At 41.4% G+C, this 26,220-nt stretch overlaps 1 protein-coding gene across 3 annotated transcripts in view; it reads right to left on the reverse strand.

Annotated features, from left to right (window-relative positions):
* Positions 1-26,220, reverse strand: part of LOC149320827 (1-acyl-sn-glycerol-3-phosphate acyltransferase alpha-like) — a 71,202-nt gene that overhangs the window by 23,836 nt on the left and 21,146 nt on the right. Inside the window, exon 1 of one of the 3 annotated variants that reach the window (XM_089506196.1) lies at positions 8,958-9,235. The exons of the other annotated variants lie outside the window; for them this stretch is intronic. The gene's annotated coding sequence lies outside the window, so the exon portion shown is untranslated. Of the gene's footprint in view, positions 1-8,957; positions 9,236-26,220 lie in introns of those variants that run through there. 3 annotated transcript variants of the gene reach the window in all.

Raw genomic sequence — 26,220 nt, forward strand, 5'->3', positions numbered from 1 at the left:
AAGAGGGGCATATAGAATTCTAATCCAGGAACCTCTAGTGCCTTCCCAAATTACAAGCGCCTGGATTGCACAGGATGTTTCCATAACAATTAAAGTAGAACCATCATGGTATAACTGTGTCATGTGAAAGGACCCCAAGTCACCTCAGATATAAAGAGGAAAAGCAAAATGTGAACACACACACATGCACACTTTTGGCTGTAATTACTGGTATAATAGAAGGATCTAGGAAAAGAGGAAGACTGCATTACAGTTGGTTGGATAGACTGAATCAATCTAGCCATAGGCTGCGTCACTTGAATTCAAATGACCAGGGCTGCATCCACACTGCAGAAATAATCCAGTTTGACACCACTTGAATTGCCCTGGTCTTAATGCTAGGGAATTCTGAGAACAGTAGTTTTGTGAAGCATTTAGCCTTCTCCACTAGAAAGCTCTAATACCACCACAAACTACAAATCCCAGGATTCCATTGGATGGCGCAATGGCAGTTAAAGTGGTGTCAAACCAGACTATTTCTGCAGTGTGAATGCAGCCCAGGAGAAATAGTGAAGTGTCACAGGTTTATTGGTGACAGGCTTCTCCCACACTGCAGAAATGATGCAGTTTGATGTCACTTTAACTGCCATGGGTCCATCCTATGGAATCCTGGGATTTGTTGTGGCCCCAGTGCTAACAGGGAAGGCTAAATATCTCAAAACTACTAATCCTAGAATTCTACAGCATTGAGCCATGGCAGTTAAAATAGTGTCAAACTGCATTATTTCTGTAGTGCAGACGGAGCCATAGTCTTGAGTTTGCAAGATCTTTGCAGAAAGTATTGATAATAGGGTGTCTGGAAGCCTCTCATTCTTGTGGTCGCCATAAGTCGAAGCCGACTATGATTAATAATTAATATCAATGTTCCAAAAAGTAACATTTCCAAGCTCTACACTATCCACTGATGTGAAGACATTTTCAAATCTTGACCTTAGATCTTCCCATGACTTTAATTTAGACCTTTTCTATCTTGTTTGTTTTCAGCTGCAGTTGGCTGTTATCTCTATGACATTAAAAGCCAGAGCTTTGTTTTCTCAAAGCCTGCAAGCCGAAGATCAGGGACTGTCTTATTTTTTATTGATCTGTAAGCCAATCTGGGAGCCTTTGAGTCTAAAGAGCAGGGTAGAAATGCTTTAAATAAATAACATTTATTATTTACTTTATGCCAAAATAAAATACAGCTAACAAAGAATGACAAAAAGAAAAAAAGAAGAAGAAAGCCCAATACGACAATGTTAACATGAAGAAAGGCAGTTTTAAGATTCAAAAACAACACTTTTAAAGCAAGTGTGGGAGAAGTGTGGCCTTCCGGTTGTTGTTGGACTGCAGTTCCAGGCAATCCTCACTGAGCTGAAGGCTGATGGGAGCTGCAGTCCAGCCACATTTGAAGGAATCACAATTCCACAATGGTGAAGAATCTTTTTGCCTACCCCTTATTTAAAAACACACATCCTTGCAGGCAAATCAGGCTACGAAAGTATGACCCACACAAGATCATCCAGTCAATTTCACGGATCAGAGGAGACTTGAACCCAGATCTCCCAAGTCCCACCTCAACACTTTATCAATCTGTACCACCCTGGTTCCATTTACTGCTGCCTTTTTTGCTTAAACAAACTACCTCTGAAGTGGTCTCTTTCCAGTTTAGAATTTTGACTCATCTCACTTTGGCTACATCTGCACTGCATGAATAATCCAGTTTGACACCACTTTAATTGCCATGGCTCAGAGCTATGGAATCCTGGAAACTGTTGCTCTCTGACAGAGAAGGCTCAATATCTCACAAAACTACATTCCCCAGAATCCCATTGCATAGAATCATGCCAATTAAAGTGGTGTCAAACTGGATTATTTCTGCAGTGCAGATGCAGCCTTAGCTCTCCAGGATTTCAAGCAGAAGAATTTCCTGCTCCCTACGTCATATAATGCCTGTTAAATATATTTTGGGGTACTGAATTTTAAAAAATACACAATAAAAATGTTGTGCCACACAAAGTTATTTCACAAACGGTATTTTTTTCAGTACATTTGTTACTCAGCTTTGATTAAGTGGGGACTCTGATGTTCCAGTGCAATTTCTTTTCATGCTTTTGAATGGATTTTTGGGATCCATGTCAGCAAATTAATGTGCCTTTAAAGTCTATTAGATGACTTTAACCCCTCTCTTCGGTCTAATCTACACTGCAGAAATAATACAGTTTGAGACTGCTTTAATTGCTACGGTTCAATGCTATAAAATTCGGATATTTGTAGTTTTGTGAGATAAACTCCAAATCCCTGAATTCCAAAGTACTGGCCCATGGCAATTAAAGTGGTGTCAAACTGCTTTATTTCTGCATTAGTTCATTTAGTCACACATCAATGAAGTTGCAAGGTCAGTTAAAATGGTGTTCGTTTGTAGACAAAGGTATTGTAAACTAGCTTTTGTGTGTGGCTGGGGATGATGGGAGCTGCAATCCAACCCTATCTGAGGATAGCCATTTCAAGGAAAGCTGGTTCTCAGATGCCGTCCAGACAAAAGTCTTGTCCAGGGTTTACCATGAAATGCCAGGTACTAGACCTACAATCTTTTGCATGCAAAACATTTGCTCTCCTGCTAAGCTCAAGGCACCTTACATGACTCACTTCCTTCCTCCACTATATCCTCATAACAATCCTGTGAGACAAATCAGGCGGAGAGAGTACGACTCGCCTGAGGTTACCTAGTGAATTTCATGACTCAGTGGAGACTGGAGCGTGGATCTCCCAAGCCCTAGCCCAACACTTGAACAATTTACACCACACCGGTTGCAGCTACTGCTACTTATACAGTCAGCCCTATCCATAGATTTTTTTTTATTCAGGGATTCAAGCACCCATGGCTTAAATATATATGCAAATCTTGATTTTGCCATTTTATATAAGGTGCACCATTTTACTATCTCATTATATATCATGAGACTTGAATATCCACAGATTTTGGTATTCACGGGAGTCCTGGAACCAAACCCCAGTGGATACCAAGGTCCCACTGGAGTTATTTTTTCCTTAAACCAAGCAGCCTCCGCAGCTGACATCCCCAGGAGAGTCCATGGGAATGTGCAACGGTTCAATGCCAGACAAATCAGAGAGAGATTCTGAAGCGTGTTCGAAAGACCACACAAAACAGCAGATTAGCCAGGCTTCAGGAGATACTCCTTATGAATTCGGAGGAACATGTTTCCAAGAAAGAAAGAAACAGTTATGGTCAAAAGGAGCAGATTTAGTGCCGATAACTGGCATATCAGAAAACAGTAATTGCCAGCCTCTCACCTCAGATAGCCTCACAAGAACTGTTTTGTGCCTATGTGCTTCCGTTTTCTTGGGCAAGGAATACTCAGAGGTGGTTTGGCCAGTTTCTTCCTCTGAAATATTGCCTACAGCAACTAGGTCTGACTCTGCTTAGCTTCCAGGATCAGATGGGGTCTGGTACCTTTATATCACCCTTTTAAAAGTTTTTAAATCTGATTTATTGAAATAGTGGCACAGAAAAATTTTATGGGCCAACCTAACAATAGAACAGATAACATTCTTAAGAATTATTTTTTCTTTTAATGGATTGGTTCTTTAATGGTTTTTAAACTTTTCTGTTATTTGTCTCATTTGTTTTAACTTGGGTGCAGAACACACTATTGTTGCTGTTGCTATTATTATTATTATTATTATTATTAATGTTTATAGAACACCATAAATTTGCATGCCTCTTTACAGGCATCATCAAAACAGCATATAAGCTGCCAATGCCGTACAATCTAAAAGTCATAAAATACAAACTATACAAAATTAAGCAAGTTATGCAGTTAAAATACAAACTGTAAAAACAACTAACAAATGTAATCAAATATAAAATTATAATTTTTTGTGGGTTTTTCGGGCTATGTGGCCATTTCACCAGCATCTGTGGCTGGCATCTTCAGAGAATGCTGGCATGGAAGAGAGTGGGACACACACACACACACACACACACACACACAGTGTGACCATAGGGAGGAGTGATTTCCATCTTCACCTGTATATTGTTCTGTTGTTGACTGGCGAGGCCTCTGGGTGGGAGGATATGCAAAGAGGATTAGTGTCTGTTTAATTGGAGATCCATTGTCTGCTGGGAAAACCCCTGACCCTGGGGTGGTTTTCATTTGCATTTTGTAGGGTCTTAATTTTAGTGTTTTTCAGAACTGGTAGCCAAACTTTGCTAACTTTAAGGGTTTCTTCTTTCCTATTGAAGTTGTGTTAATGTTTGTGGATTTCAATGGCTTCCTTGTGCATTCTGACCTGATAGTTGTTGGCATGGTCCAGAATTTCAGTGTTTTCAAACAGTCTTTCATGCCCAGGATGATTTGTGGCATGTTCTGCTACTGCTGATTTTTCTGGCTGGCCCAGACTGCAGTGTCTCCTTGATTCTTGTTTGCACACTGCGTTTGGTGGTCCCTATGTAGACCTGTCTGCAGCTTCATGGTATGCGGTAAACTCCTGCGTCTGTGAGCGGGTCTCTCTGGTCCTTTGCTGAGCACAGCATTTGCTGGATTTTCTTGGTTGGTTTGTAAACCATTTGCGGGTTGTGCTTCCTCACCACTTTGCCTATTCTGTCTGTGACTCCTTTGATGTATGGTAGAAATACCTTCCCTTTAGGTGGCTGCTTGTCTTCACTCCTCTGGGTTTTTCTGGGCCTGGCAGCCCTTCTGAAGTCTGAGCTGGAATAACCATTGGCCTGTAGAGCCCGGTCCAAGTGCTTCAGTTCATCTTCCAAGAAGTGGGGTTCGCAGATGCGTTATGCTTGGTCTACAAGTGTTTTGATTGTGCTTCTTTTTTGTCCTGGGTGATGGTTGGAGTCCTTGTGCAGGTATCGATCTGTATATGTGGGTTTTCTGTATACTGTGTGACCCAAACGTTGGTTCGATTTGTGGATGACTAAGATATCCAAGAATGGCAGTGTTTCTTCCTTTTCTTTTTCCATAGTGAATTGGATGTTGGGGTGGATGTTGTTCAGATGGTTCAGGAACACAGCCAGATCTTCTTCTCCATGGCTCCAGATGGTGAAAGTGTCATCCACGTATCGGAACCAAGTTGTGGGCTTTTTCGGTGCTGTTTCCAGGGCTTGCTTTTCAAAGTGTTCCATGTAAAAGTTTGCTATCACAGGGCTCAGAGGGCTTCCCATGGCTACCCCATCTCTTTGTTCATAGAATCCATTGTCCCATTGGAATAGTTGGGGGTGAGGCAATGTTCGAACAGGGCTGTGATGTCTTCCAGAAAATTTGTTTGATGAGTGCCATGCTGTCCATTATGGGGACTTTGATGAGCAAGGAGGCCACATCAAAGCTGATTAGTATAGCTCCAGGTTTAGGAGACACTGCAGACTTGGTCAGTCAGAAAAATCAGCAATAGCATAAAATGCTATTTGAAAACACTGAAATTCTGGACCATGTCAACAGCTATCAGGTCAGAATGCACAGGGAAGCCATTGAAATCCACAAACACCAAGATAATTTCAACAGGAAAGAAGAAACCCTTAAAGTTAGCAAAGTTTGGCTACCAGTCCTGAAAAACATGAAAATCAAGCCTTCTCTGTCAGAGGGCTCTGGTATCATGATAAACTATAATTCCCAGGATTCCCTAGCACATAGCCAGAGCAGTTCAAGTGGTCTCAAAATGAATTATTTCTGCAATGTGGCTTGGACCTTTGCACCATGTGCCTCTTCGACTCATATTGAGAGAAAGAAAGGATAAACATTACTCTACTGCCAAAATCCTGGTCCATGCCCTAGTGGTCTCACAACTTGATTACTGTAACATCCTCCTGGCTGGGCTTCCTCTTTCTCACCTCCGTCCTTTAATTTCTGTCCAGCATTCAGCTGCACACATTAGCACATCCGCCCGCCGCTCTGAACATATCTCTCCTGTGTTGGCATCCCTTCACTGGCTCCCCCTCCCTTTCCGCATTCAGTACAAGCTCCTGCTGTCGACGTTTAAAGCCCTCCATGGACTGGCCTCTCCTTACTTATCAGACCTTCTTTCTCCTCACCTTCCCACTAGGGCCCTCCGTTCTGGTAGTCAAGGTCGGCTGTCCCAGCCCAGGATTTCCTCTGCCCCATCCCGGATTCGCCCCTTTTCACTCGCTGCCCCTCACTCCTGGAACCTTCTTCCCCCGCAAGCAAGAGCCATCACTTCTTTAACCAGCTTCAAAACGGAGCTGAAGACCATCCTGTTCAGAGAAGCGTTCCCAGGCATTGCATGATTGTCACTTGCTATTGGATGTTCTTTTTGTTGTCTGTTTTATTGAACCATTTCCTGTATATTATATGTATTATCCTATTATCTCTTAGATTGTACGCCATAGGCAGGTTTACTCCTTTATATTTATTGTTTTATGTACAGCGCTGTGCAAATCTACAGTGCTAAATAAATAAAGAAATGATAATAATAATAATAATAATAATAATAATAATAATAATAATAAATTTGCCATTCAAACGTGGTTGCCCAGATTAGGCCTGTTTTAGGCCAAGAGGCAATTTACAATTCTGTTTCTAATCAGTCTCTTTCTTTGCTTTGCTCAAAACAGGTCTGAGGGCAAAATGGAGTTTGAATGGCAAAACTATGTCCCCAGAAACTTCTCAGAGTGTGAGTGGCATCTGGGTGAATCTTTTTAATGCTATGGGGAGTTACCAGGAAGGCTTCAGCTGACACTGAGGTGCTAGTGGCCAACACTTTACCAAACTCTGCATGGCTTGACAAGAAGTAGGGCTTAAATATCCTAAAGGCACAAAATGTTGTCTGATCCTGGAAGCTAAGTACAGTCAGCCTGGGTTAGTACTTGGATGGGAGACTACCATCAAATCTGCATTCAGCCATAGAAACTCATTGGGTGACTTGGACAAATTATACTCTTTCAGCCTCGAGGAAGGCAAAGGCAAACTCTCACTGAATAAATCTTGCCATGAATGTATGTGACTTCAAGTCACCTGCATGAACTCTATAGGGTTTTCTTGGGCAAGGAAGACTCAGAGGTGGTTTTACCAGTTGTTGCGCTTATGTGCCTTCAGGTCATTTCCAACTTACAGCAACCCTAAGGCAAACCTATCATGGCATTTTCTGGGGCTGAGAGTGTGTGATGAGATCAAAATCGCCCAGTAAATTCCCACTGAATTGAACTCTGATCTCCAGACTCATAGTCCAATGCTCAAACCACAATACTACACTGACTCTTGCCTCAGGGGTTGCTGTAGGGCTGGCATAAATTGGAAATGACATGAAAGCACAACATACCAGCAACAACTTCCAAAACCACCACTGACTCTTCCTTGCCTAAGAAAACCCTATGAAATTTATGGGGTTGCCATATGTCAAAAGGTGACTTGAAGTCACATATACATACAATGCTACTGCTGCTCTTTGAATGAGCCTTTGCTCTCCTTTGCAAATGTCCTGTTACCCAAGAAAGCACCTGCCAAAAGGCACCTCACTGCAATTAGATATGCAGAGATAACATTTCGAAAATACTTTGTGTATGTATGTATGTGTGCCTTCAAGTCACCTGTCAACTTACAGCAACCCCATGCATTTCAAAGGGTTTTCTTGGGGAAGGAATATTCAGAGGTGGTTTGATCAGTTCCTTCCTCTGAAATCTTATGTCCTATTTGTCCTTTTAAACTGTTGTTTTAGTTAATGTGTTTTAAATGATGATGTGCATTGTTTATTTGTTGTTGCTCGGCTTGATCCATAGGGAGAGGCAGGTAAGAAATAAATATTGTTGCTGCTGTTGTTATTGTTGCTGTTACCTATTTTGTCCGGCAGCATGATTTAAATGGCTTTTTAAAAAAAACACTCCTGTTTTAAAAAATTGATTATTCTTCCTTTTCTGGCTATTATTACTATTTCTGGCTATTATTACTATTTTCCAACCTTCTTATTGAATTAAAAATGACTATTTGAATTGAAACATTTTAACTGTAACAGTTTATTGGCAGTAGTTCATTGTTAGACTACTATCCAGTGCCAGTTATATCTTTTTAATCTTTTATTTTATAGTGTAGTGCAAGAAATGCCATTCAGAAACAAATCCTTCAATCAGCATAACTTCAACCATAACAACTTGCTTATAAACAGCGTTTTTTTAAAAAAGAGCAATTATTATTTAAGATGGTGGCCATAACACTGAATTTTACTGCTTAATATTCTGATTTTCCAATTCTAGTGTAGCCCTATACTCATTTAAGTAATAAGTAGGACTAATGCTTAACAGTAACTTATTCATATTTTCATCTCTTTCTGAGAGTACTTTGTATGTTTAATTATGTAAAACATGTATGTTTTATTATTTGTTTAATATATTCAGATTAAACAGGAATAATAAGCACTTAAAAATTAGTCGTTTATTGAAAGATGTAGATCGCAGCAAAGCCTAATAACATTGGATCGTTAATGTGAGAAAGCATTAAAACATGCTTGATCAAGCTTTCTAATACATAAAATAATGTTTCACGGGATTAATATAAGAAGCGGGGATCAATTTTTTCCATTAAAATATTAATGTAAAAAAAATACCCTGGTTTAAACAACAAAAAAGGTTTAAAATGCCTAAAATTGGGGGGGGGGGGGGTATGGGGAAGGGTCAACTTTTTTTCAAACCCTGTAGCACTATAAGTCCCAGACTCCTAAAGCTACCTGGGAGGTGTAGTTCCCCAAAAAAGCAACTCCGCAAAGAAGCACCTAGCACAGATTATGAACCAAAATATATTCTGCAAGGAAGATACGCACAAATGCATCCATCAACCAGCAACATTTTGTATCGTTTTTTAATACTGTAAGCCATCCTGAGTTCCAGTTTTAGGAAAAGGGCATGATATAAATAAATATAATAATACTAATGATAACAACATTTTTATCATCACATCAGCACATACCTGGATGCCAGTGGGTGGCCAATGCAAAGTGTCTGGCTGACTAGTCGCATAGAAAGAACTGCTACTCGCCTATCCAGAAAAGCAGGGAACGGATGCCCAAAAGGCTGGTCCAACGCAACAGAGAGAAGTGACCAGATCTCCAAGAGGTCAAAGACTAAGACTGAAGAGGAAAAGTCTTGCAGCCAGAAGACTGCCCAGAGGTGGGGCCGTGGCTACTGAATTTTGGGCTGGCAAGGCTAGGCTCCCAAGAAAGAGGACTCTGGGAGTCCAAAGAGGCAGGGCTGGAGGTCAGAAGACCAGCCTCCCAAATGGCACAGCTTCATCTAACAGAGAAGATGAAAAAGCAGCACACTTCCTTTGGGCTCTTGTGCAACCAGAATTGGAAACTCACCCTGGCAGGATCCCAAGAGGCAAGAAGAAATGAGAAAGGGGAAATTAAAAAACAAAACAACAACACACAACACAAAGCAGAACAAAGAAAACTTCACATCAGGTTAGAAAGCAGGGAAGAGATCTGGCTGGTTTGCCCCAGAGCATGCATGAGTTCCACCCTATGATTTCCTGCCCACTGGAAACTTCCTAAAGATGCCTCCAGTCGATTCATGTCCAGATTGCCCAACTATATCTGAATCGCCTATCCTCTGTGCCATCTAGACAGGTCCCAGAAATCCAAACTATTTTCACCCATCTCCGGAAAACATAAGTACAATATCATCCAAAATAATTATAGCAATAGCAAGTACAACAAGCTAGGTACTCTTTTTAGTGACCTACAGAAGGAGGCAAGGCTGAGTCAATCCTGAGCCCCTGGCTGGTACTGAACTCACAACCTTGTGGTTTGTGAGAGAGTGGCTGCAGTACAGGCATTTGACCACTGCGCCACCAGAGCTCTCCAAATTTTTTTTACAGCACCCAGTATTCCCAGGTGGTCTCCCACCCAAGTATTACCTAGGCCCGACCCTGCTTAGCTTCCAAGATCAGAAGAGATCAGCCATGTTCATGGTGGTATGGCCCCCACAAAACAGTGATGTCTTTTTGGGGCCAAACAGAATTGGGCTTTATTGGGCCAGCACTGTCCAAACAGATTTGGACCACAACTCCCACCATTCCCAGCAAACAATGTATGGCCCATGCGTTGGAGATGGTGGGACCTGTCATCCAACATTTTATTTTATTTATGTATTTCAAGGATTTGTATCTCACTTTTCTCTGACAATGGGATTCAAGGCAGGTGGTGAAGGTGCCAGATTAAGGGAAAACTATAGTGTTTGTGTGTGTGTATTGGTTGGTTTTTGTAAGCCACCTTGGCGTTTTAAGACTCCTTAGGCCTGAACAGACAGGCCAAAATAAAGCTGGTTCGGGTCATTTTGGAAGTATGTTATTTAAATGACACATTAGAACTGGATCATGGCTTTGGCACGGCTTCTGGCCACTTAAGACACACGCGTCAATTAAACAGCACACTTCCAAAGTGAACAAAAGCAACTTTAATTTGGCCTGTTCGGGCCCCTTGAGTGTCATATTAGGAAAAAGCTGGAATGCTGAATTGAAATAAATACACAAGGGACTTAAGGGTTAAAGGTACATGTTTTTCACAGTGGCAGCTGTTGTCCAAAACATCCAGAGGACACCAGCCCGGTCCTGCCGCCGATTGCTGCCGGGGCCTTTGGGGGGCAATTGTCTATAGAAGCCTCAGAAACATGCATTTATATTAACATTTTTTAAAAAATCAGCAAATTTTTTTGCGTGTCCTCCATTTTTTAAAAAAAAAAGTGTCTTCCATTTGAAAATTTTGTCCTACATTTGTCCTGGTTTATTTATATATTTAAATTTTTTTAAAAAAAATTATTTAATTATTTATTTTTTGTCTTCAGCCCCCCAGTTGTCTGAGGGACAGCAACCCGGCCCCCGGCTCAAAAAGGTTGCCTACCCCTGTTGTAGCACCTTTGAGACTAATTGAAAGAAAGAAACTGGCAGCATGACCTTTCCTGGACTTCACTCTACTTCCTCAGATGCATTTGATAGAGTGGAAAGCCAGGGATAGACCTATATATGTCCTTGGTATGTGACCATGTGAATACAAATTCAAAACCCTTTGAAAACTGGACTTGCCACTTCATTTTCATACACAAAGGATTTTAAATTTGAATTGACATTCTCACATACCAAGGGCATATATAGGCCTGTCCCTGGGTTTCCACTCCACGAAATGCATCTGAGGAAGTAGACTTAAGTCTACGAAAGCTCATGCTGCCAACCTCTTTCTTTCAGTTAGTCTCAAATGTGCTACATCTCTCTACATCTTGATTCTACAAACTAACCTGGCTATATCTTTGAATTCTTCAGAGGAGGTTTGCCATTGCCATCCCCTGAGGCTGAGAGAGTGTGACTTGCCCAAAGTGACCCAGTGGTTTTTCATGGCTGAATCAGGATTTGGTCTCTAGTCCAACACTATAGATACGCACATATATATATACGCATGTCTACACATCAAATCAAGTCTGAACATACTCTAGAAACAAGATGACCACATTGAGGCTATCATACTTTGGACACATTACGAGATGACATGACTCATTAGAAAAGACAATACTGTTAGCCATCCACATTTGCAGCTTTGACTTTTACAGATCTGATGATCTACGGTTTTGAGTCACATGTTCTCTCTAGGAATCTCTAGGTCCTCCAATACAACTCTGCCAGATGCTGGCCATAGAGTTGTGCTGGAGAATTTGAAGTTCCTAGAGAAAACACTTCTCTAGGCATTTGTAGGTCCTCCAGCATGATTCTATGGTCAACTTCTGGCAGATGTTGACCACAGAGTTTCATGGGAGGACCTGGAGATTCCTAGAGAGCTGTAAAAAAAAGTGTTTTTTATTTGCCGTTTCCCCACATTCATGGGGTCCTTCACCCCTAACCCCAGCAAATGTGAAGGGACCAGTGTAACGCTTGGTCAGGTGGAAGTCAGTAGGAAAAGATCACATTACAGATTGATTTAAACAATAAAAGAAGTTGCAGCCCTGAATTTATTAGACCTGAGATGCTGATAACCAGAGGTCTTGGAAGCTTGTCATAGGTTCAACATAAGTCAAAGCCTACTTAGCATCAAATAAAAACAAAAGCCATTAATGCTACTATCATGCAAAAGGACGAGATAAGCTAGGAGTCCTGGGTTCTTTGAGTAGGAAATGAAGCAGTGCTAGAACCTTTAGATTAGAAGATAAATATGCAAAACCCAAAGAGTTTTGGATTCTTTCCATCCCATGCAGCTCTCTGGATAGAATTTTCTAGTTCTACTTTCCAGGTCATTAAAAAAAGGTGGGGAGGCTTAGCAGAAGTGGGATGCTGCAAGCAAGCATTCATTGACTTTATTCTAAGAAGACACAATAGAAGGGCAGCTCTTTCTTGAGCAACCCCACAAAGAAATCAGTTGCTTGACCAGTTTGATCAAATTCCTGAGGCTGGCAGAACCACGGAGCTCACAGAGGATCTGCTTTCCTGAAAGTCTTCATATAGGTCTAATCTGCACTGCAGAATTAATGCAGTCTGACACCACTATAACTGTTATCACTCAACACAAACAATACAATACAATACAATATCAATACCAATACAAAATGTTGTCACTCAATGTGATGTCATTCTGGGGTCTGTAGTTGTGTGAGCTATATCACTTTCTCTGTCAGAGAGCTGTGTGCCACAGCAAACTAGAAATCCCAGAATTCCATAGAACTGAGCCATGGCAGTTAAAGTGTTACCAAACTGCATTATTTCTGCCATGCAGATGCAGCTCACATCTGTCTTAAACTGTGCCTTAAATACCCGCTTTACATAAATTGTTGTTGTTGTTATGTACCTTTAAGTCATTACTGACTTATGGCGACCCTAAGGGGTTTTCTTGGCAAAATTTGTTCAGAGGGGGTTTGCCATTGCTTTCCTCTGAGACTGAGAGAGTGTGACTTGCCCAAGGCCACCCAGTGGGTTTCCACGGTTGAGAGGGGATTCAAACCCTGGTCTCCAGAATCCTAGTCTAGCACCCAAACCACTGCACCACATACAGGCTGCCAATGTGCTTCTGGTTTGAATTCAAAGTGCTGAAAATGATATTTAAAGCCTTAAACAGCCTGAGGTCTCAATACATGAATGACTGCCTCTCCAATATATGCCAGCCAGATTGCAGTCTGCTGGTTGGGACCTACTCTATGTCCCACCAGAAGGAACAAAACGCTGCAGGAGGGCATAGGAGAAGGCCTTCTCTCCTGTGCTGGATCGAATACCCTCCCCTTAGAGAACCAATTGGCACCAACATGTCATTCTGGTGCCAAGTAAAAACAAGGCAGTTTGTTAAAGCCTTTGGGGCCGAACTGGTTTTTTATTCACCGCACACGCACAGTTTTAATGAGCTTTAATCCATCTTCATCTAAATTGTTATAGTTCAATATGTTTTCAGCTTTTCAAAATCATTTTATTGTTTCCATTGTTCAAGCTGGTCAAGCTGAATTAATTGTACATATAGCCCCCTGAGATTTTTAGGAAGAAGATAAAATATACAGTAGTCCCTTCACATTTGCTAGGGTTAGGGGAGAAAGATCCCGTGAATGTGGGAAAACCATAAATTAAAAACAAACAAACACTATTTTTTTAACCTAGGAGAAGACCTCTCTAGGAATCTCCAGGTCCTCCAGTGCAACTCTATGGTCAACATCTGCCAGAGGTTGATCACAGAATCATGCTGGAGGACCTACAAATGCCTAGAGAAGTGTTTTCTTTAGGAACTTCTAGGAGGTTCTCCAGTGCAACTCTATGGTCAAAGTCTGGCAAAGTTGCACTGGAAGACTTAGAGATTCCTAGAGAGAACATATTAATCAAACTCGCAAATCATCCAGTCAGCAAAAGACAAACCAGAAATGCAGAGGGCCAACTATAAATACCTTCCTTTTAAAAAATGACTAGTGGAGGGGCAAGGACTTATACTATATACTTATTTATTTATACCCTGCTCTTCAGCCAAGGCTATCAATGCGGCTTACAATTTGTTAATTAGATATTTCCCTGTCCTCAGGCTTACAATCTAAAATCTTACAATTCTACAATTTTACAATCTCAGGCTTACAATCTTACAGACTTATGATTTATGGATAGCTTTAATGTATAGTTTTGTTGTGGGTTTTTCAGGCTATATGGCCATATTCTAGAAGAGTTTGTTCCTGGCGTTCTGCCAGCATCTGTGGTTGGCATCTTCATAGAATGCTGGCATGGAAGAGTGTGTGTGTGTGTGTGTGTATAATGTGACCCTGGGTAGGGAGGAGTGATTTGCATGTTCATCTGTATATTGCATCTGTGGCTGGCATCTTCAGAGAACATGGCCACATAGCCCGAAAACCCCACAAAAAAACTATAGATGCCAGCCATGAAAGCCTTCGACTCCACAGCTTTAATGTACATTCCACTTTTCTTCCCAAAGGAGACCCAAAGTGGCTTACAGTGCATGGTAAAACAAAATAGCTAAAACCACCTGAATACAACAATTCAAAAAGCATTAAAGACAACAAGCCACTTAAAAACATTAATTTAGGACTGTTAAAAACACATCATCACCTATTACATATCTAAAAAGCAGCACACCTGTTATAGTGCCCCAACCAGTTTAAAACAGAAGGCCTCTTTAAATAAGGTCCTTGCCTGCCAGCCAAAAGAAAAGGAGGGGGAGCAACCAAGCCTGTATCAAAAGAGAATTTCGGTAGCCTAAGAGCAGCCATGGAGAAGGCTTTCTCTGGAATCCTTGAATCTAGAATCTTAAAGCCTGCAAAGATACCCTCAAGGGCCATCTAGTTTTAGTTGTGTATTCCTGAATGAATATTGTCCCTCCCTGTCTTTATTAACCCCTTCTGGACCATCTGTTAATAAACTGAGGCAGAAGCAACTAAGCAGATTATCACACTAGGGCCAATTCCACAACAATCACACTACTGGAAGATAATGGAAGCATAGCACTATAGCAATCTATAGTTCCAAACCAATGCACAATCACGCTGTAACAATGAAATAAAAATGCAGTGACATTCTGCATACAAAACTCAACTGCATTGCTGCATCATTAGCGATTAGATGTTTCACACATGTGTCTTTATTGCGCTACTTCGCAGGTCTGAAAAATGTGGGTGCATCCCAAACACAACAAAAAAAATTTCTATATTTAAGAACATGATACATTTCCAATTCAGTCCTTCTTTGGGGGTCTTTATACAGAGGCTGGATGGCCATCTGTCAAAGGTGTTTTCATTGTGAGTTCCTACATGGCAGGGGATTGGACTAGATGGCACCTGGGGTTTCTTCCAACTCTATGATTCTGTGACCTGTGATCAAATAAAATAGTGTCCTATATCTCAAAATTAGACAGAAATCCACTCCAGAAATGATCCTAGCAATGAGAACATTCTGCTGGTAAGAAAATGCAGTCTAGGAAAAGCTCCCCATACTGTTCCTTAATAGTGAGACTGCATTGTTGTTAGCTTCCATGCCTTCATAATAGCTCAAATGAAGCACTATTGACAAACCATCCATGGGGTTTTCTTGCTAACAAGTAGTTATGGAACAATTCCAGGTTATTCAGGGGAAAAGTACAGGATGAGCACGACGTTGTGTGAAAATCTTTGTGCAACTGCGCTATAATGACAGGAGCATGAAATGGAGTCAACTACTACTACTATCAATTTCTCATTCTCCCAGGTTTGACCGACTGGAGTTCTGAGCCATCAATAAATAAATCATATTCTATGCAAGACTTTAGACTTCAGCAAGGTAGCGCCAGATAATGTGGCCTGTTCCAAGCAAGGTCGCCTTTTGTTATTGTGATCCTATCTAAGGTGGTTTCATGGTTTTTGATCTGTCTGTTTAGAATTGCTCCCAGCACCCCTCTCAATGCTAGGACCACAAGGATTTTCTTTTAGCAGAAAATGTTGTTGTGTTGTTGTTGTTGTAACTATGCTATTGCAATCCTATTTATGGTGACTTAATTGTTTTGTCTGCCTATTTCGATTGCTCCCACTGTACCTCTATAGGCAGCCAGCCTGAGTCCTATTTGGGGTGGGGGTGAGATATTACATTACAATTATATTATACACCATCATCATCATCATCATCATCATTATTATTATTATTATTTCTGCTGTCGTGGGGTCCTGTACTCTTGACCCCAGCAATGTTGATGTTGATGATGATGATGAATCATTATTATTATTCTCATTAATAATAATAGTCAGTAGTACCTCACATTCTCCCCAAAACTTTGGCTCAAGGTGGCTGCTTACAGAAATGTAGGAAATGTATATCCCATACAAGGGCAAACATAAGAACCAAAGTTAAGTAAAATCAGTGAGGCAGGTCTCCAGTGATGAAGGTGGGACTAAGAGAAAGCCCTGACTTGAAGCTCTTAAAACTTAGCTAGACTTAAAATTAATATAGACAACAAGCAATTGAAGGAGGAAAGAAAAGGCAGAAATGACTGCTACAGCCACCAGCCCTCTCTGTTCTGCAGTATATCATTATAAACTATAAAATTTAGCCAGTTGAAATCATTTTGAGTCCTCACTGTTTTTCTAAACATATAGGTTTGATGCTGTTTTCATTGTTGGTTGTTGTTGTATGGCTTCAAATCATTCCCGACTTATTGCAACCGTAAGACAAATCTATCATGGCGTTTCCTTGACACCGAACATTTTATTTTGTCTATATTACCCTCAAATCTTCTTTTTAGAAGAAGGCATAGTCTATCAATTTCTAAAAACAGGGTCTGGTGATATTCACATTAATGCTGATGCATTAATGCTAAATCTCCCAAGTTAATTTGCTAACATGGAACCATTCAGAAAACATAATTCAAACTAATCTGCTGGTTTTAATCCACTCTTTCATTCGCTAAACTAAAAAGTATTAAAAATAACCTGCAATGAATTTCAGCAATGAGAACAAAAGTAACATTGCTGACTTTTAATGATGAAAATAATAAAATTTAAAATTATTGTTGAAAATTTTAATGAATTAGAGATAAGAAATGAATGTTTAGTGAATCAGTTCCAATCTCTAAAACAAAATCTGTTTTAATCTGTGTTGTTAATTCTTGGTTTTAATGTTGATATTGTATTGTTTTTATTTATCGTTTGTTGTTGCCATGATGCTGTAACCTGCCTTGATCTCAAGGAAAGGCGGGCTATAAATAAATGATTTATTTATTTATTATTCTATTTAAAAGATAGACAGGTTAGGTTCATATGACCTGCCTGATGCCTTAAAGCAGTGCACAGGGGGCCCTTCATATTCGCTGGGGCTAAGAGTGCAAGACCCCCAAGAAAGTGGGGAAAAATGCAAACAAAACAAAAAACAAAAAGCCACTTTTTTTAACCTGAGAGAACAGCTCTCTAGGAATCTCTAGGTCCTCCAGTACAACTCTGTGGTCAACATCTGCCAGACACTAAGCACAAAATTGCGCTGAAGGACCTATAAATGGCTACAGAAGTGTTCTCTCTAGAAATCAGTGGGTCTTTCAGTGTAACTTCTTTTTTATTTATTGGGTTTATACCCCGCCTTTCTCCCAGGATGACGGAAGCTGACCATAAATTGCGTAGGAGGACTAGAGATTCCTAGAGAGAACATATTAATCAAATAATCAAAGCTGCAAAAACCAAAGCCGCAAATGTGGAGGGTCGACTGTATTTCAAGGTACTTGATATGGGAAACTGGTATGCCTTTCCACATGTATCAGGGACCAGTACCCTATTTGTGTCCATCAGACACAACCATTTCTTTCTTTCCTGGAAACTTGCTCAAGGCCGGCAGTGGATGGCTCATGGACCAGCACTCATCCATGGACCACCACTTTGAGAAGCGCTGCCCTAAAGTGTAGCCCAAAGCCTCTGAAAGAAGGTACTTTGATCGTCAAACTGGGAGAAGAACCTTTTCTGCAGTAGCACCTTCCTCTTGAAATGATCTTCCAAAAGAGGCTAATTCTGTTGAGTTTTTACCTGATAGCTAAGCTCTTTCTTATTTCACAACATGTTTGGAAACTTCTGACATCAGACTGGGTTCAGCTAAATTTTAGATTGCTGCTGCATTATCATCAATAGAGTTACAAATACTGTATTTTGAAATAGCTGGCTGGTATTAAGCAAGTTTTAATCTCTTTCTCTCTTTTTTTTAACCCACATCATTGTTAACTGCTTTACGACGTGTAATCTGGAAATGAAAGGGTGCAAGAGGAACAGATACAGCTCTTGCAGTTATTGTTGGTCTAGACAACATGCTTCCAACTCTATCAGAGCACAGAATCACGGAGAGGGAAGCGCCGTGTAGGCCATCTAGGCAAGCTTGGCATCATAAAACCAGAGACGAAGTATCCCCAACTGATGGGTGGCTCAGCTACTGTTTGAAGGGAGTGACATCTACCCAACCACCTAGCCTTTATGAAATCAGAACTTGGAAAAATTACCTCTTTGTACTACAGCTCCAATAATTCCTTCAGCCAGTATGGCCTCTGGGAGCTGTAGTTTAAAAAAAGAAGAAGAATCTTTTCAAACTCTGCAGGAAACTGGTTTCACTGCTGAATTGGTGTTAGAGTGCAACCCTTGAATCTGTAATACCAGGACCTGCAGTTTCAGTTACCCACATCTGAGAAATATTATATATATATATATATATATATATATATATTTTCCCGGCAATCCCGGATGGATCGAAGCAGGATTACAACCCGATAAAATATACAGAACACAACAATAAAATACAATAACAATTAGCAAATAGTTCCATTAAAACAGATTCTATCAAAAAGTGAGAGTGGAATAGAGGTATACAGTTCTTGATCAAAAAAGATGGAACGATGCTTCTTATACAAAGTCAGCTGGGTAAAGCATCCAAGGAAGTAATAAGATGGATCTCTTCTATGAGGCAATTCCACAACTTTGGAGCTGTTACACTGAAAGTTCTTTGGGAAGTTGAAGCTAATCTAGTCGTTTGTAATTCTAACAGATTCTTCCCAGATATTCTGAGAGTGTGAGGCGGATTATGTAGGGAGAGGCGTTCCCGCAAGTAACTGAGGCCCGAGCCATGTAGGACTTTAAAGGTGATAACCAACACCTTGTACTGTGCCTGGAAGCTAATCTGCACAATATGTTAATGCTAAGAAAGGTAAAAGGCAGCAGAAAGAGAGGAAGACCACATGCCAAATGGATAGACTCTGTTAGGGAGGTCATGGGTATGAATTTGCAAGACCAAAGCAGAGCAGTGGAGTATAGGGAGTCTTGGGGATGTTTCATCCATAGGGTTTCCGTGAGCTACGATCGGCTTGAGGGCAGTTAACAAAAACAACAAAATGCATTTTCTAGGAACTCCAACACAATTTTGTCCCAATTCTAGAAAGAACATCTCTCTAGGCATTTGTAGGTCCTCCAGCACATTTCTATGGTCAACTTCTGCCACAAGTCATTCACTCTTAAATAAGGTTCATTGACAGTTTCACATTTCCACAGTAGGTCCAGTAACACATCCCCAGTGGATACGGGGGTTGAGGGGGAGAGAAGCAGGCCAGCAACAACAGGCCTCTGCCTGCTAAGAAGTCAAGCCCTCCTCCCGACCACCATCTTGCTTGTCTTTATTGCATGTTGTTCGATTTTTATTGGTTTTTGTGAGGTTGTTTTTATGATGTGTAAGTTTTAAATGATTCTGTGAACCGCTTTGATCACCTCGGAAAAGCGGCATAAAAATAAAGCATATTATTATTATTATTACTGTATTTCCTTTTCTCCTGATGTTTAATCAGTTGTCCCTCTTGGACCCTAAATACCCTGAAAATATAAGTTCTGATTTGATTTTGGAAGTTGACTGGTGAGGCCTGGGAGGTACTTGGGAGGGATATGATGAAGGTATATAAGGCACTGTAATTTCTGTTTCAGAAAAATGCAATGGCAAACTACTTCCAAGTACTCCTTGCCCAAGAAAACCCTATGAAATTCATGGGATCTCCATAAGACAACAGAAGACTTGAAGGCACAACACATACAACGATCTTGTCCTGGACTCTGACACTTTGGAGAAAAGTCTTTGCCCTCTCCTCGGTAATAACACTCAAGTCTTTGGAGAGTACAATAGTGTCTCTGCTCTGCCTTCTCTCTTGACTAGGCTACACACCCTGGGATCCTTCAGCCTTTTCTTATGGTATTTGTTTACTGACCCACCTTAGTTGCCCTTCTCTGAATATGTTCTAACCAAGCAGGTATGCATGTTTGCTACCTCCTACTGAAGTGAATTCCTTGTCCAAAGAACATTGAGATCTCCCTCTTAACCAACAATCACATCAGAAGACTCCTCCTCTGCACACCATTCCGGTTCCTCCGATTTAAGCTTCTCAGAAGCTGGTGCCCTCCAGATGTATTTCCTTCCATTTCCAGCCAGCTGGTCACCAGATTCGGAAATGGCTATGCTAGCTGGGGATGATGGTGATGGAAGCTTTAGTGCAACACAGCTGGATGGTGCAAGGTTGGAAAAGACTGGTCTCTATCTTCATTAAAATACAAGTTCCAGAACTGGACTCAATATTCTGAACAAATGAAATTGATCTAATGGTTGTATCTTCCTGTATTGCAGGGAGTTGAACTGGATGGCCCTTGGGGTCTCATCTAATTGTATAATTTTACGATCACCTGCGTTTGGTTTATCAAATCTCAGGCTGAACTGAGATTTGGTCACGCTTCATGTGTGTATGACAAGGTCAACTTCCCTGTTTAGTCTCAAGTATACCCAACAAAAAGGGAGGGAAGAATGAAGGACAAAAAGCAGGAGTGGTCAAGATCAACCTACTGCATGGGACTAGTTGCCTGTTTGCATAGTTTGTCATAAAGACAGATTCTAATATTTTTAGCCCAAGAGGTCCTAAACTCAAAAAACTGCCCAAGATTAGGGTCATGTCATTAAGACAGCTTCCCAGTTTGCTCAAAGCATGTAACAAGGAAAGTCACAGGAGAAGCTTAGGCCTCACTGCCCTACAACAGATCTCCGGGGCCATGTTCTCTCAAAGCACATCATAACAAGATAGGCAATGGGCAAATGTGATGGATCCAGGAGCCAAATATACTGCCAAAAAATGGAGGAGAGGATGAATCAAGAAATGTCTGAAGGAAGGGAAATGGGGTCAAATCCCACTGCTCTACGAGAGACAATGAGGAGCAAAGTGGCCTCAAAACAAATATTGTATTGTCAGGGAGCAAACAATACAGGTTGTGTCCCCCCCTCATTCTAAATGCTTGGGACCAGAAGTGCTTTGGACTTTGGGATTCTGGAATATTTACATATACATAATGAAATATGAGACATCTGGGGGCCAGTGTGGTGTAGTAGTTTGAGCATTGAACTAGGACACCTAGTAGACAAAGACTCAAAACCTGGCTTGACCATGTAAACCCAGTGGGTAACCGTGGGCAAGTCACACTCTCTCAGCCTCAGAAGATGGCAAAGGCAACCCCCTTCTGAACAAACATGCCAAGAAAGCTCTATAATAAGTTCACCTTAGGGTCACCATAAGTCCAAACTGACATGAAGGCACACAACAACAACAAATAAGGTATCTTGAAGATGGGAGCCAAGTCTAAACATGAAATTCATGTATGTTTCATATGCGCCTTATACACAAAGCCTGAAGGTAATTTTATAGACAGTATTTTAACCATTTTGTGCATGAAACAGTTTGTGTACACTGAACCATGAGAAAACAAAGCACTGTGTCAGCAACCTCCCTGGACAATTTTGGATTTTGGAGTATTTTGGATTTTAGAACTCCTGATAAGAAAGACTCAACCTGTAATATATCCTCCTGAGTCACTAAAGAAAAGAGACAGTTCAAGCAAGAAAGGGAACAGTGCTGTACATTGGGACAAGAGCTTGGGATGGTGGCCGTGAAAGACAGTCTTTACATGTGAGCCAACTGTGTTGGAACTAATGCTGACTAGCCAGGAAGGGAGCTTGGGTGAACTCAATGAAAACATCAATCCAATGTGCAGAGAGGCAGCAGTAAAAAAATAGTGAGAGAAGCAGACAAGGGAGACTGAACACCAGGGACTGTCAGGAAAGGGAGGGAAAAGAGCCAGACAGTAACATAATGCCTTCTCGGTTATTGTGCTGCTGCCCAGAGGCTTTTGTTTGTTTGTCCGTGCCTTCAAGTAGCCTGTCGACATACGGTGACCCCATGAATGTCACAGTTTTCTTGGCCAAGGAAGACTCAGAGGTGGCTTTTCCAGTTCTCCCCTCTGAAATATATAACCTACAGCAACTGGTATTCGCTGGCAACCCCCAATCCAAGACCCTGCTTAGCTTCCAAGATCAGAAGGAAGTCCATTGCCTTTAGATGGATTTGGTACTTTTAATTATTGTATATACTCAATTATAAGTTGACCTCACGTATAAGTCGAGGATAGGTTTTGGGGGCTAAAATTATGGATTTTGAGATGACCCATGGATAAGCCGAGGGTAAAATTTAGGGGCATGTAATTAATTGGCAGTACACTCAGGATAGACAAGAGAACTGGGAGTACTTTACACCTGCTACTATTAAGGTACGGCATTTGCTGCCGGAAGGCATTTGAGATCAGCAATGACCAATGGACAGTTCATGGAGGAAATGCCTACTTGGTCAGTTAGCTAGGAGATGTAACAGAATATCAAGGCACAAAAGTAGTGTAGCTCTCAATAATAATAGTAATAAGGGATACAATAACAACAACAACAAAATATATTAATAATTGACATATTATTATTATTATTATTAGTAGTAGTAGTAGTAGTAGTAGTATCCCACTTTTTCTCTAGAATTGGGACTCAAAAAGGCTTACAGTTTAAAAGCACAGTACAATGACGGAACATGTATAAGAAATGGAAAAATGGGGACATCACCAAAGAGGAATTTAAACAAATAGCTAGCAAATGTAGAGATAAGGTCAGAAAAGCCAAAGCACAGAATGAACTCAGGCTTGCTAGAGAGGTTAAGAACAACAAAAAGGGCTTTTTTGGATATGTCCACAGCAAAAGGAAGAAGAAGGAAACGGTAGGGCCACCGCGTGAAGAAGATGGCAAAATGCTAACAGAGGACAGAGAAAAGGCAGAATTACTCAACACTTTCTTTGCCTCAGTCTTCTCAGAAAAGGCAAAGGGAACTCAACCTGAGGATAAAGGAGCAGAGGACAGAATAGGGGAATTTCAGCACAAAATAAGTAAAGAGATAATAATAATAATAATAATAATAATAATAATTTGTATACCGCCCTATGGGAAACCAATCCGGGCGGTTGACAACAGTAAAATATAGAATACAACAATTAAAAACACTTTATCCCTCCCCCCCTTAAGACAGTATTAAACAGTATAACATATTAAAAACACAATATCAAAGCATAAAAACAACAATTAAAAACTAAAACCCCTGATATCCCTCTGTTGATCCTCAACCATCACTAAGATGGGGCCACGGAAGGAATGAGGGAATCAGGGAACCTGGGCCAGGATGGTTAATCTGGAAAGGCCTGCCGGAAGAGATCCGTCTTGACAGCTTTTTTAAAGCTGTCTAATGATGTTATCTGACGGATCTCATCCGGCAGGTCGTTCCAGAGTTTGGGGGCGACAGCAGAGAACGCCCTCTGGGAGATCGCCGCAAGCCTAGATTTTAGAGGCTGCAGTAAGTTCTTCCCAGAGGACCGGAGAGCGCGGGGAGGATTGTACGGGAGGAGGCGGTCCCTGAGATAGCTTGGACCCAAGCCATTTAGGGCTTTAAAGGTGATAACCAACACCTTGTACTGGGCCCGGAAGCTGATAGGCAGCCAGTGGAGGGACCTCAAAACCGGAGTAATGTGGTCCCTCCTAGATGTTCCTGAGACAAGCCTGGCTGCCATGTTTTGAACCAGCTGTAATTTCCGAGTCAAGCACAGGGGTCGCCCCATGTAGAGTGCATTACAGAAGTCAAGGCGTGAGGTTACCAGCGCGTGCACAACCGTCTCGAGATCCCTTACTTCCAGAAAAGGGCGCAGCTGGCGTATCAGCCGAAGCTGATAACAGGCACTCCTGACCGTCGCATTTACCTGATTTGTCATCAGGAGCGACGAGTCAAGGAGCACCCCCAGACTGTAAACACAGTCACTGGAGGAGAGTGTGACCCCATCCAGGGCTGGAGGTTGCAACCCAATTCTTGGTTTCGGGGCCGCTACCATGAGCACCTCCGTCTTGTCTGGATTCAGTTTCAATCTGTTTTTCCTCATCCTGCCCATTACCGCCTGAAGACATTCATTGAGAGAAGAGATGCCATCAGAATTTGAGGCCGACGAACGAGATACGGAGAAATAGATTTGGGTGTCATCAGCGTACTGATAACACCCAGCACCATGACTCCGTATTATCTCACCCAGCGGCTTCATATAGATGTTAAATAACATCGGGGACAAAATAGCCCCCTGAGGAACCCCACAAGTGAGGTACCTCTTACTGGAGCTACAGTCCCCAAGTAGCACCCTCTGAGACCTGCCCGAGAGGAAGGACCGGAACCACTGCAAAGCAGTGTACAGGAATTCCTTGTTAATCTACATGAATTTAAGTCGCCAGGACCAGATGAACTCCATCCAAGGGTATTAAAAGAACTGGCAAATGTAATATCAGAGCCATTGGCAATAATCTTTGAAAACTCCTGGAGAACAGGAGAAGTCCCAGCAGACAGGAGGAGGGCAAACGTTGTCCCCATATTCAAAAAAGGGGAAAAAGAGGATCCAAACAATTATTGTCCAGTTAGTCTGACATCAATACCAAGAAAGATTCTGGAGCAGATCATTAAACAGAGAGTCTGTGAACATCTAGAAAGCAATGCCATAATCACAAAAAGTCAACACGGGTTTCAGAGAAAGAAATCATGCCAGACAAATCTGATCTCTTTCTTTGATAAAATTACTAGCTTGGTAGATGAAGGGAATGCTGTGGATATAGTATATCTTGATTTCAGTAAGGCCTTTGACAGGGTTCCCCATGACATTCTTGCAAACAAGCTTGTAAAATGTGGGCTAGACAAGGCAACTGTTAAGTGGATTTGTAATTGGTTGACCGGACGAACCCAAAGGGTGCTCAACAATGGCACCTTATCATCCTGGAGAGAAGTAACCAGGGGTGTTCCACAGGGCTCTGTCCTGGGCCCAGTACTGTTCAACTTCTTTATCAATGACTTGGAGGAAAAAACTGGGGGAATACTTATCAAATTTGCAGATGACACCAAATTAGGAGGAATAGCTAATACTCCAGAGGACAGGATCAAAATTCAAAATGACCTGAATAGACTAGAAAGCTGGGCCACAGCTGACAAAATGAACTTCAACAGGGAGAAATGTAAGGTACTGCACTTAGGGCGAAAAAACGAAAAGCACAGATATAGGATGGGGGACACCTGGCTTAAGGAGACAACATGTGAAAGGGATCTAGGAGTCCAAGTAGACCACAAGTTGAACATGAGTCAACAGTGCGATGCGGCAGCCAACAAGGCCAATGCGATTTTAGGCTGCATCAATAGAAGTATAGTGTCTAGATCAAGGGAAGTAATAGTGCCACTATATTCTGCTCTGGTCAGGCCCCACCTGGAATATTGTATCCAGTTCTGGGCGCCATAATTCAAAAAGGACATTGAGAAACTGGAGCGTGTCCAAAGGAGGGCGACTAAAATGGTGAAAGGTCTGGAAACCATGCCTTATGAGGAACGACTTAGGGAGCTGGGGATGTTTAGCCTGGAGAAAAGAAGGTTAAGAGGTGATATGATAGCTCTGTTTAAATATTTGAAGGGATGTCATATTGAGGAGGGAGCAAGCTTGTTTTCTGCTGCTCCAGAGACTAGGACCCGGAGCAATGGATGCAAGCTGCAGGAAAAAAGATTCCACCTCAACATTAGGAGGAATTTACTGACAGTAAGGGCTGTTTGACAGTGGAATGCACTCCCTTGGAGTGTAGTGGAGTCTCCCTCCTTGGAGGTCTTCAAATGGAGGCTGGATGGCCATCTGTCGGGGATGCTTTGATTGTGATTTCCTGCATGGCAGGGGGGTTGGACTGGATGGCCCTTGTGGTCTCTTCCAACTCTATGATTCTATGATTCTATGAAAAACTTACACAAGTGACAATTAGAATTAAACTATTATGATATTAAAACAAATCATTTGTTTAAAAACAGAATACAATTAAAAAGATAAAAGTACTTTAAAACACA

This window comes from Sceloporus occidentalis, unplaced genomic scaffold, assembly GCF_023333645.1.
Source record: "Sceloporus occidentalis isolate IW3139 unplaced genomic scaffold, rSceOcc1.0.p SCAF_1, whole genome shotgun sequence".
NCBI lineage: Eukaryota > Metazoa > Chordata > Lepidosauria > Squamata > Phrynosomatidae > Sceloporus > Sceloporus occidentalis.